Below are 12241 nucleotides of genomic sequence, written 5' to 3'. Positions count from 1 at the left end.
GCCACCCAGGCGCCCCTAGGAGGATATTCTTATAATACATATTAGTACCAAGATTATTTTATGATATTGAAAACTTTTGTTAAAATAGCAAATTTAGTTACAAAACTTGAGAGTATGAAATTGAAAAATGGGCTTCCTTAGGGCATAAAGTTAATGAAAAGGTGGCTGTGTTTGGTGCATTTGTTCCACCTTCCCCTGCTAAAATACATAGGCTATAAATTAGAAGATTTAGATTCTGACTCTCACTCTGTGTTACTTATAAGCTGTGTTACCTCAGACAAGTTACTTCACCTCTCTGAGCCTGTTTCCTTATCTACAAAAAGAGAGGATTGGATTTGATAATCCTTAAAATCTCTTTTCGGTCAAATACTGTTCTAATGCTGTGATTCTTTGTTGATCTTACAGACTTCAGTGAGATTTTAATAAGGGAATTTGGCATAGTTATTTGTTACATGACTCAGGAATCCATCTCAAAGAAACACAAAATAAAGGTTGTCAGAGAAAACAGCAGACTTTCATTTCCTGGGTAAAATGCTTCCTCTAGGACCAAAGAATGTCCATGTATTAATTCCTGTGACAAATAAGGGAACTATAGAAGAGTAAAAATCAACGAAAAGCTATAGTGGATGATACATAGGATACTTCTATAGGTAAAGATTTATATGTGGTCGATGTTTTTTGGAACCAAAAATGAAACCTAAAGTTCAAGAATATTTTAAAAGTTATCCTTTGTGTTTCAGATCCTGGGCTCTCTAAATAAAAATATGGCTTATTTCATCAGGCTGCATTAACAGCTCTCCAAGAGGTATTAATTATCAACTATTCGCTCTTAACTATTCCCTTTTTGTGGCTTAGGACTGAGTTTCAGTCTCAGGTGCTGAGCATGAAAAGGGGGAATCAGTGTACCACTCTATGCCTGCTAGAGGCTGGTGAGGCTATGGCTGGGGAGAAAGACTTGGAAGTTTCTTCAAAGTGAGTGGCTGTTTCGAGGGGAAAAAGGAATGATAAGCATGCTCAGTGAAGTTTACAGGTGACATGTCCCAACTGGTGAGGTGACAGTAGAGGCTACCACAGCTGGTGAACTGGTTGTCAATGGATCAGTGCTTAACCCCCAGGTGCCACCCGGCTCACTGTCCGCCACCTCTCCACACGCTGCCATCAGTGGCCCATGGATGGGAGAGTCAAAGCAATAATTAGGTTCATGAAACACTAGTTAGGATGTTAGAACCAAAAGAAAATCTAGAGGTTTCCTTGTCTCACTATCTCATGATGAGCAAAGGTGACCCAACGAGGAAACGTAACGTGGCCAAGGTAAAGCAGCTCTCCACTAGCAGAACTAGCTCTAGAACCCAGGTCTTCAGACTCCCAGTCAAATGTACTTTTCAGCACAGCACATCTCTAGGTTGAAAGTACTTATGAGTGACTTAACTTCCCAGAGCTTTCCTGCATGTGGACAGTGCAAAAGGACCCCACTGACATCTATTTGAGTAATATACCAACGGTACTGATAATTCACTCTTTCCTTCCGCAGCACATTCTTTGTCTAAGGAATGCTATCACTGTTGTCATACTCAAGGTTTAATTTGTCATATTTACTCTTATTTTATCCCTAAAATGTCCAGGCTGGAAGTTGAGTCCTGGAGACAGTTGCAAAATTAAACCAATGCAGGTCCTATGTGGAGGGGGCCACATGTGACTAGGGATTGCCGAAGTGACTACCAGAGCAGGAAGGGTATGTTTGTCATGGCCATGGGTTACCTGGTCAAGAGACAGAAGTGAGGCATCCCCAAGCTGGTTCTGAGGCAGTAAGATGTGGCCACTAGTGTGGAGAACAAAAGCAAAGAAAAAAATTAAATTTCCTTACAACTAACAGATCACTGGCAAGTCTTTGAGACAGGCAGAGTGATTTTCTCTAGGAACTCACTGCCTCGATGTTAATGCTTTAGCTTAACATTAGCCTGACCTCCAAAATCCTGTAAATCTCCTTTAACATATAAAAATTCCCTTGGAAGCTTCCTTTATCTCCACCCACCAAGATATACGTTAGCAATCATTTTCTAAGCACATGGCCCACTGATACACATCTGAAGAGTCTCATGACTAAGGTTTTCCTAGACAGTAGTAAATGACCTCTTTCGTACATCTAGCCCCTCAAGGTCCTGGAAACCTTGCTTCCAAATTCCTTAGAGATTTATGCTATCCCTAACCCCTGCCCAACATGAAAGTATATAATCAACCACCCCTCAGGATCCCAGAGCAGCTCTTTCTGCCCACAGGTCCCATCCCCGTGCTTTAATAAAACTACCCTTTTTGCACCAAAGACACCTCAAGAATTCTTTCTTGACCGTTCGTTCCTGAACCCAAACATTTTCACATAAGCTACCAGTTCAGGTCTCAATTTGTTCCTAAGTGCCCCTGAGTCCCAGTCTATGGAAATCCCAACAGCCCAAGCTGCTAGAATGATATTAGCCATAACTAGGAGGAAGTTCAGTACTACCTAGACAAATACTCACCCTCCCTTTCTCCCCACCTTTTTATTGCTGCCTATCCCCATCTCCCAAATCTATTGACAAATAGATTTTCCGTATCTGTAGTAGAAAAAAAGGACTCTGTCCTGTGACAAGGGATCCACATCAGATGTTGCTACCTGACCCAGTTTGACCAGTTATGTCCCATCTGGGTCCTAGTCTTCTGCTGTTGCATGTCCTGAGACAAATCAGTCTCTGAGGGTCTCTCTTTCCTCATCTATAAAATGGACTGGCTAACTCCAGGTTTCTAACTATAAGATTCCCAAGATGTAGTAACGTTTGTCTGATCTTATTAGTGGCAGCAAGCTTCCAAAGACACTTTTCACTGTTTATTAGCTGTATAAGACTATATGCAAAATGAAAGATAAAGTTGCATGTTTTTAAAAAGGTAATTCTGTTCTTGCAATATATCCTAAACATTTCACTTTATTCTGCCCTCACTATCAATTACAGACACGGGGACACAGGAAACAGGTGACGTTCTAGTCGATAACCAGAAAAGAGCAAAATCTGCCACTGAGTGAAATCAATGTTGGGTTCACCAGCAATCAGCAGATGTAGCTCCTTCTACGTAGACAAAACCTGAATGGAGCTAAAGCCAAAATGGGCCAGTTTTGCAACACAGAACAAATCATGGGCCAGCCACAGATGTCAGAGGTTGCTATTTTGGTCCTCCACCCATTTATTTATCTATTCGTCTTTCCATTCATTCTTTTATTTTCTTGACAACCTAAAGTAGCTTATCTAAGTTATTAAGCAAGCTCCCAAAATGTTCAAACATGTCTCTGCTATTAAGACATGTTACTAGGGGATACAAGTAGCAGTGAAAAACATTGCAACACTAGGTGTGATGTTCTTTCTTTCTGGATAGTCATATGTCAGTCCACATTTGGAACACCAGCTAAACAGTCAATAATCAAGATGAGGGATATGCCCATAGAGAACTAGTTGCAAAGAAAAATACTAACGAAAGTAGTCCTGTGTGCATGCATATATCCTGATTCCCCTTTCCAGAGAAGAAGAGAGAGAGGAAAAAAGAAACAGCCGTTAAGTAGCCTCTCCGTATATTCCTTAAGTCTCTCTCACCAGAAATGCTAGTTCAATGTTTAACATCTGTCTTGTGTACAAATTCGTACATCATTCTGTGGATTTGAGAAATTAAAAAATATGAGGGTTAGGAAACCCCTAGGCCCAGATTCACATTTTGGCACAAATGTAAGGCTCAAAGAACTGAGTGGTCGGGGTTGTGTATTTCAGACCTGCAGAGAATGGCCAACCTTGTCCCTCTGCCAGGGTCAATGGGCCAATTTTTCCCCGAGGTACTGCATCTATCTCAGACACATGAGCAAATGGGAAAATCCACGCAGAGGTTATTTGTTCCACAAGAAGCAGCAGATGTGATACAACTTTAAAATTCTAATGATTTTACCACAGCCCTGGACTTCTGGCCAGAAGCAGCAGTCTTAGAAATGCTGTTGCCTCCCTGCTTCCACCTCAAATCACCAGCCCCGGCCTCCCGCGCACACACCGTTAAAGACTGCCCCTCCGGATGAGCCATTCTCATTCTGCAGCTTGCTAACTGGAAGGATACAGCCCTTTCCCCATCCTTTCGGTTCTCAGTTATACTAGTATCTACACCAGCTACTTGTGCCAAGTTCAGACAGAGCATTGCACGCTCACTGAATAAATGCTATGTGTCTAGCTTGATAGCTTAGCCGACCAGCCTTAACTGTGCATTACAATCACCTGGGAAGCTTTAAACAAAGAGAACATGCCAGCACCCAATCTCTGAGAGATTCTGATTTAATTGGTCTGGAGTGGGATTCTGGCAGCAGTATTTTTCAGGGCTCCCCCAGGGTTTGTAGGTGCAGTCAGGGCTAAGACGCGCCCCCCCGCCCCCATGAGCAAGGTACTGGAAATCCAGAAATGAACGCGGCGTGGTCTCTCCCCTCTAACAGAGCAAAAATCTTTGGCTGATTTGTAACTGGCATTAACATTCCACCTTGGGTAAAGCAATCGCCAATATGGGCTTTGCCGACACTGTACAGGACAGAAATCATTCTGGCGAGAAACATGCACTATTTGCTAGCCAAATAAATGGCCCCACATGGTTATTTTTAAATCTCTCGGATTTGTTTCACTGAGTGTTTCTTTCAGGTACAGCTTCCTCTCACAGAGGAGGTGGTGCAGGAAAGGCTGGTGGCCACTGCCTCCTATCCAAAGCTCTCCCAGTGCTAGAGCTAGGGCAGCAACTGGCACAAGGTCACACACCATCAGTCTTGACTCAGTCCAAGTAAACCAGCAGAGCCGATCACAAACAGAACATAAATTTGTCACAGGAGACATGCCTAGTGAGGTGCTTATGACTAAACTGTTTATAAAACATTACTTCAAGTACTATTCTTAATCACATGGGAGAGATTAAAAATATGTCCTATTATGTTTTTGTCCCCTTCTTTGAGCAGGAGTCAGTGATATTTTCCACCAGCTCGGAGTCTGGCTCGTCATGAGCAGTGTAGGAAGCATCCCAAGTGTGTTGGCACAACTGGCCAGAGGGAGCCTATATCCAAGGGGTGCTGGTGTGCTTTGGGGTACCCAGAGGGGAGATACAGTGGGCATTTCCTGTCTATTTCCCCCTCTGTCCCAACCACCTTCACCACCGCCTCTGACATTGTCTACATGAACCGATGTCTGCCTCAGTGGCCCTGTTTGCACTGAAGTTCTCTGCTGGCTGGAATCCTGCCTCCAAGCCCCACCTGCTGACCCTCAGCCTCCACCACACAACCACTGGCTAGTGAAAGCAAACCCCAGACTGGGGCCCAAATTAGCAATTCTGAGGACAAGCATTCTCAAGTCAGTCTTCCTCTACTCCCTCCCGCCTCACGTTGCCCAGTGGCAAACAAAGAGTCATACAAAGTCATACAAAAAGACCCTCTCGCAACCAGGGAAAGAGATTTTGTCTCCATCCCTCTCATCGAGGCTCACCCCGAATGTTCACATGGTCCAGAGCAGCAATGCAACCAATGGCTGTCACATCATAAGTGCAACTATTTAAAAGTTACCATTCATGATGTACTAACTGTGAAATAGAATACATTCTACCCTCCTGACTTGACAAATCCATACTTTCATACTGAAAATGTTTATTCTTTCCTCTTCAGCTATTTAACTGAACTCCATTTGTAGTATTTTCTACATTTATCATGATTTCAACCTGTACTTATTCTCTATGGTATAAAATATGAAAATATAATTTATTCAAAGTATACAAATCTTGGATATATTTTTTATCAAAAATTTACGTTACAGCTTTATTTTTTTTTAAAGATTTTATTTATTTATTTGACAGAGAGAGAGACAGCCAGCGAGAGAGGGAACACAAGCAGGGGGAGTGGGAGAAGAAGCAGCAGCCTCATAGCGGAGGAGCCTGATGTGGGGCTTGATCCCATAACGCCGGGATCACGCCCTGAGCCGAAGGCAGACGCTTAACGACTGCGCCACCCAGGCGCCCCTACATTACAGCTTTAAAAAATAAATTTGTTCGTGCTTTTGAGAGTTCATTTCTTCTCACATGTTCAAAATGATCTATTAAGATTATAAGGCAAAATATAAATTATAACTAATGAATAGCAAAGTGAGAAATTAAAAGATTTAAAATAATGCTGAAATTATAAAATCTCTTTTGAAAACTCTAAACCTTAATAAATATTTTAACAAAGTTTAATGTATTCAAGTCTAGGATTCAGTATCAGTCAAGTTGGTGGTAAAGAATCAGTATCACACTTCACACATGTGATGCTTACATCTACATACATATAAATTTAACAGAAATAGTCATTTTTTTTACTATTTCCAATCATTCTTCAGCTGCCATGTGCAACTGTTGCAAATGCTACAGTAATTTGTGACTATCTCTGGCACAACACAAAGAAAAGCAAGAAAACGAACATTTGGCACTATTGGCAAATGATAACTAAGAATTTATTGTATTCGGGCTGTCTGAGAGGAAGCATCCGACAAGTTAATTTTTCTTTTCTTTCACTAAATGTTTCTGCTGTTTTAATTCTCTCAGCACCCTAAATAAAGCAGTGTCCGCCTCTGAACTCCTCAGTGACACATGCTACCAATATTCATGGCACTCAAATGTAGTAGCATTTTGTAACATTTTGATTCAAGAACACGGTGTAAGTCGGGAGAATGTTTTGGTTATAGATCCTGCTGTATCAGTGCTGAACATCAGATCTCAACTGACAGAGGCATTGCTGCCCATGTGCTCCTGAAGAAATTCATTTGTGTGTGTGTGTGTGTGTGTGTGTGTGTGTGTGTGTGTGTGTGCGCGTGCGCATGTGTGTGGGTGTTCCTTTCAAGTGTGGGGTTCAGGGCAGAGACTCCCCCTGGCCTAGTCTCTTATCAGTTACCAAAGGGGTTGAGCTAGAATAAGCTCTCAACCACAGCTGGAGAAAGATTACATAATTTCAAAATAATTGATATTGGAAATGCTGCTTCCAACCATGATGAAGAAATTGGAACCAGATTTATACTGCTACCATAACTTGTAAACTTAACAAAATATGCCAAATGACTGGGTTTTTTTTCCCTAGATACTGGACAACAGGCAGCACAGGGCTGTGATTTTTGAGGAAAAGGAAACAAAGGAGGTGAGTCCTAGGACTGCCCTGGCTTTCTGTCTAGAGTCACTATCTGGAAAGCAGTGCAGGGAGGGAGGTGGATCCCAAGAAACTACAATAGATTCACTGAGTTGAAGACACAGAGATTGAAGTTCAGGGAAGCAAAGGCAGTTGGAATCTATGTAGTAGAGAAAGAGCTCCAGAAATTTGCGCAGGGTTCCTCTTGCATCTATTGCTAATACTAAGTCATGAGTGCACAGGGTGAAATTTCTCTAAGAGAGGTGAGGAATTATTGGGAACTGTAAACAATTCTCAGAGCTCACACAGGACTGGGGGATGTTGAAGTTCTGTCCAGTTGAAGTGGAGAATACTCAGGGCACTCAGTAGAAACTCCAGAAGGGTCACACCTTGACAATAAGATAAACCACCCTGAGATTAAATTTATTCCAAATCTGCCATACAGAGCTTTTAAATAGCCTTCAAAAAATAAAGCTGATAAGCAAATATTATTACCTACCAAAACAAAGTCTAACACCCTTCAGAGAGGGGGAAAAAAAAACCACAATCCAGTATTCACAATACCCAGCACGCAATAAAAAATTGCTAGGCATGAAAAGCAGCAGCAAAATATGACCCACAACTTAGAGGAAAATCAGTCTATAGAAATGGACCCCAAAATGACAGAATTAATGGAATTACCAGAAAAGTACATTAAAATAGCTATTGTAAATATGTTCAAGTATATTAAGGGATACATAATGAGAAGAGAAATTGAAAATACAAAAAAAAATGTCAATGGAAATCTTTAGGTGAAAATATTCAATGTGTGGGAAGAAAAATTAACTGCATGGGATTAATAGCATAGTGAATACTGCAGAAGAAAAATCAGTGAGCTTGAAGATAAAGCAATTGAAACTATCTAAACAGAAGTCTAAAGACAAAAAAGATTGAAACAATGAATAAAGCTTCTGTAATTTGTGGAAACAATCAAGTACTCTAATAGGCATGTAATTGTATTTCCAGAAGGATAGGGAGATATAAAAATATTTGAAGACTAAGAGAATGAAAAGATAAGCCACAGACTGGGAGAAAATATATGCAAAAAATACACTTGATATAGCACCGTTAACCAAAATATACAAAGAACTCTTAAAACTCAACAATAAGAATACAAACAACATGATTAAAAAGTGAGCCAAAATCATAAGAACTAGGATGATCGGTAGGGGAAGAAAGGGATAAAGAAAGGGGGGTAATCAGAAGGGGGAATGAAACATGAGAGACTATGGACTATGAGAAACAAACTGAGGGCCTCAGGGGGGGAGGGGGGTGGGGGAATGGGATGGGCTGGTGACGGGTAGTAAGGAGGGCACGTATTGCATGGTGCACTGGGTGTTATACACAACTAATGAATCATCGAGCCTTACATCGGAAACCGGGGATGTACTGTATGGTGACTAACATAATATAATAAAAAATCATTAAAAAAAAAAGAAGTACTTAGATATACCCAAGGCATATTTAACTAAAGGCAATTCTGTTTTGCAAAGCATTACTATTCACAACAGACTTCCATTAAGATTTAATAAATCATTTCTAACTGTGAAAAAAAAAAAAAAAGTGAGCCAAAGACAGCACCACCCTGATACCAAAACCAGAGAAAGACACTGCAAAAAAGAGGACAGGACAATATCTCTGATGAACACAGATGCAAAAACCCTCATCAAAATGCTAACAAACTGAATCCAACAATGTATTTAAAAAATCATTCACCACAATTAAGTGGGATTTATTCCTGGGACACAAGTATGGTTCAGTTTCACAAGTCAATCAATGTGATACATCATATCAACAAGAGAAAGGATAAAAACCATATGCTCATTTCACTAGATGCATAAAAAGCATGTGACAAAGTACAACAGCCATTCATGATAAAAACTCTCAGCAAAGTAGGTTTAGAGGGAACATACCTCAACACAATAACGGCCATATGTGAAAAACCAACAGCTAACATCATTCTCAATGGTGAAAAACTGAGAGCTTTTCCCCAGAGATCAGGAACAAGACGAGATGTCCACTCTCACCTCTTTCATTCAACATATTGCTGGAAGTCCTACCCATAGCAATCAGAAAAGAAAAAGAAATAAAAGACAACCAAATGGGAAAGGAAAGAGTAAAACTTTCACTATTTGCAGATGACATGATACTATATGTAGAAAACCCTAAAGACTGACTCCACCACAAAACTGCTAGAACTGATAAGTGAATTCAGTGAGGTCACAGGACACAAAATCAATATATAGAAATCCCTTCTATCTCTATATACTTATAATGAAGTAGCAGAGGGGTGCCTGGGTGACTTAGGTCATGATCCTGGAGTCCCAGGATCGAGCCCCCTGTATCAGGCTCCCTGCTCAGCAGGGAGTCTGCTTCTCACTCTCCCTCTGCCCTTCACCCCACTCATGCTCTCTGGCTCTTGCTCTCACAAACAAATAAATAAAATCTTTAAAGAAAATAATGAAGTAGCAGAAAGTAAAATTAAGAAAACAATTCCATTTACAATGTACCCAAAAAATAATAAAATACCTAGGAATAAACCTAACCAAGGAGGTCAAAGACCTGTACTCTAAAAACTATAAAATAGAAAATGCCACGGATTATTAAGTTCAAAGTATTTTATTTGGACTGTCAACTTTCAGTTGTCTGTGCACAAATAAAAATATTATTTTTATGTCTGTGCATAAAAAATAAAAAATATATGAAACCTGGATTGTCTAGCTCTGATTTCTCATTTATCCTAGTGATGTGTTAGTGTTGTTGATATGCCGGGGGCTGAGGCAACACCTGGCCAGCCCTCCTTCTCACTCGACTGTGTTGGGCTTCAGTTTCCTCATCCATGAAATGAGGAAAGTTCTCCAGAAATCCTAGCATCTCTTTGAGCGTTAGCATTCTTTGATCCCATGGTTCTGTCTTTATTGGAGCACTGGATGGCTATTAAGAAAATGTTTTATTTGATATTTCACATACAATGTAAAATTTAGATAATGTTGCCATCGTAGAACATGATTTCTCCTTAAAGGCCAGTTTGGTTTAGCATCTCTCTTTTTCACCTTTGTGTGTGTGTGTGTGCAACCCAGCTCAACATGTTGCTACATGGAAGACTTCATATGAATGTGTAATGATTGAAAGCATTTTTAGCGAGAAATGTGTGTGCTAGATAAGGGGAAAAGAGATTAAAATGGAAGAGGTGATGGAAGGCTGCTACTTAGAAATAAGATAATTTTCAAATCCTAGGATTAAAATGGGAGCCCTTATGACCCTCTGTGGATCATCTCATCTCCATGGTGCTTTGCAGAGACTACAAACGTGGGTGCTTAAAAATGGCATTAATTACATTCTCTCTCCCTCTCTCCCTCTCTCTCTTTGAATTCTCATGTAACACACTTTCTGCAGTTACAAATTAAGGGCTCATTTCTGGGGAACTAGAGATACGTGTGGAATCTCTTGAGAAGAAATGACAAGAAGTGAAGTTAAGTGGCATGCACAGAAGAGAAAGCTGGAAAAAAATGACGTGTTTTTGGAGATGTATGGCATCTTCGAAAACATCACACTTGTGGTTTCCTGGTATCTGTGAAACTTGGACCAATTTAAGGTGCCATATTTGATATATTCTGGCAGAAGTGAAGGGAAACTGGGTTGGTGCTTTTTAAAGCTTTATTGCTTTCTGAAGATAAATCTCTTCTTTTAACATTATCCATCTCCTTCTGGAAGATATATTACTATACTCCCTAGCCATTTGGGAGCCAGTAACAGTTATCTCTTTTTTTGGCTGCCTCCTGATCTTACAATGAATCCTTTGAGGTAACAGTCTTAAAAAATAAGAGATGCAGGAATGATACAGAATCATAGAATTTTGAAGCTGGCAAGGGCCCCAGAGGACAAAAGTATGCAGCTGCACAGTGACTTTGTTTCATTCTCTGTACACAGTAACCCATTGGTCCAAGCGAATGCAGAGAATGAGGTGTGAGTGGAAAGCAGGGTTATAGTTCTCATTTCTCAGTCAGCCAGCTAAGGACCATGAATGAGTCACTTAATGTTTGGTTAGCCTTGAGCGGAGCATTTTATCTTCAGTCTTCTCACCTGGAGAATGGAGTTGAATTAGAAAATTGCAAGAGCCTCCTTCGGCTGGGAATATTCTGTCCTTTCTTAATGCCACCCCCACAGCTAAAATAATGTGTGTTTCTCTCTCAGCTCCTGGATTCAGTTGCCCACTGCTCTAAGAAAACTCAATATACATAAAACCTTGATTTGCAAAGAAGTAAGTTAGGGGATTGGTATTCATATTACAAAAGTACCCTTTCCTTTAAAGACATAAATTCCCTTTATTTAAAAAAATTTTTTTTGAAGATTTTATTTATTTTGAGAGAGAGAGAACATGAGCAGAATGAGGGGCAGAGGGAGAGGGAGAGAGAATCTCAAGCAGACTCCATACCGGGTGTGGATCCCACACCGGACTTGACCCCATGACTGTGAGATCATGACCCGAGTCAAAACCAAGAGTCAGACGCTTAACCAACTGAGCCACACAGTGCCCCCATAAATTTCTTTTAAATAGCTACCTATTAAACATGTTTTTTTACTTCATGACAATTAGGTTTCCACACAACTTTCCAGGAATGTGTGTCTGATGGGAAGTCGAAGATATCCCCTACCAATCACCACCCTCAAGTATCTGTGTCTCCCCCGCTCTGACCTCATATTTATGGCCTCGCACCCTCTTGCCATACCTTTCCTGCCCATAATTCCTTATGCCCTCCACCCCCGGGTCTTCTGTGTGGCCCAGCTCAGCACCCTTCTCTCTCGCACTGACTGAATCCTCTTCTCCCCCCCCCCCTCATTTTTTTCTCCTGCTTCTCCTGTGTCAACTGGCCCTTGTAGTTTATTCTGGAGTTCTACAGAGTTCCCTCCCGAACACCTGGTTCAAGCGCAACGTCAAAACAGGCCTTTCTCCTTCAATGTGCATTACTGTGGTGGTGATTGTTCTGAAACTCAAGTGGAGTTTCCTTTTACACTTTCCTACTGGAG

General features: G+C 40.9%; 1 protein-coding gene across 7 annotated transcripts in view; it reads right to left on the bottom strand.

Moving 5' to 3' along the window:
• Positions 1-12241, bottom strand: part of MAMDC2 (MAM domain containing 2) — a 374048-nt gene that overhangs the window by 175498 nt on the left and 186309 nt on the right. Inside the window, exon 5 of one of the 7 annotated variants that reach the window (XM_057305609.1) lies at positions 1759-1819. The exons of the other annotated variants lie outside the window; for them this stretch is intronic. The gene's annotated coding sequence lies outside the window, so the exon portion shown is untranslated. The remainder of the gene's footprint in view (positions 1-1758; positions 1820-12241) is intronic. 7 annotated transcript variants of the gene reach the window in all.

The sequence above is a fragment of the Ursus arctos genome, unplaced genomic scaffold (assembly GCF_023065955.2).
Source record: "Ursus arctos isolate Adak ecotype North America unplaced genomic scaffold, UrsArc2.0 scaffold_33, whole genome shotgun sequence".
Classification (NCBI taxonomy): Eukaryota; Metazoa; Chordata; class Mammalia; order Carnivora; family Ursidae; genus Ursus; species Ursus arctos.
This window is presented reverse-complemented; position numbering and strand designations above follow the sequence as displayed.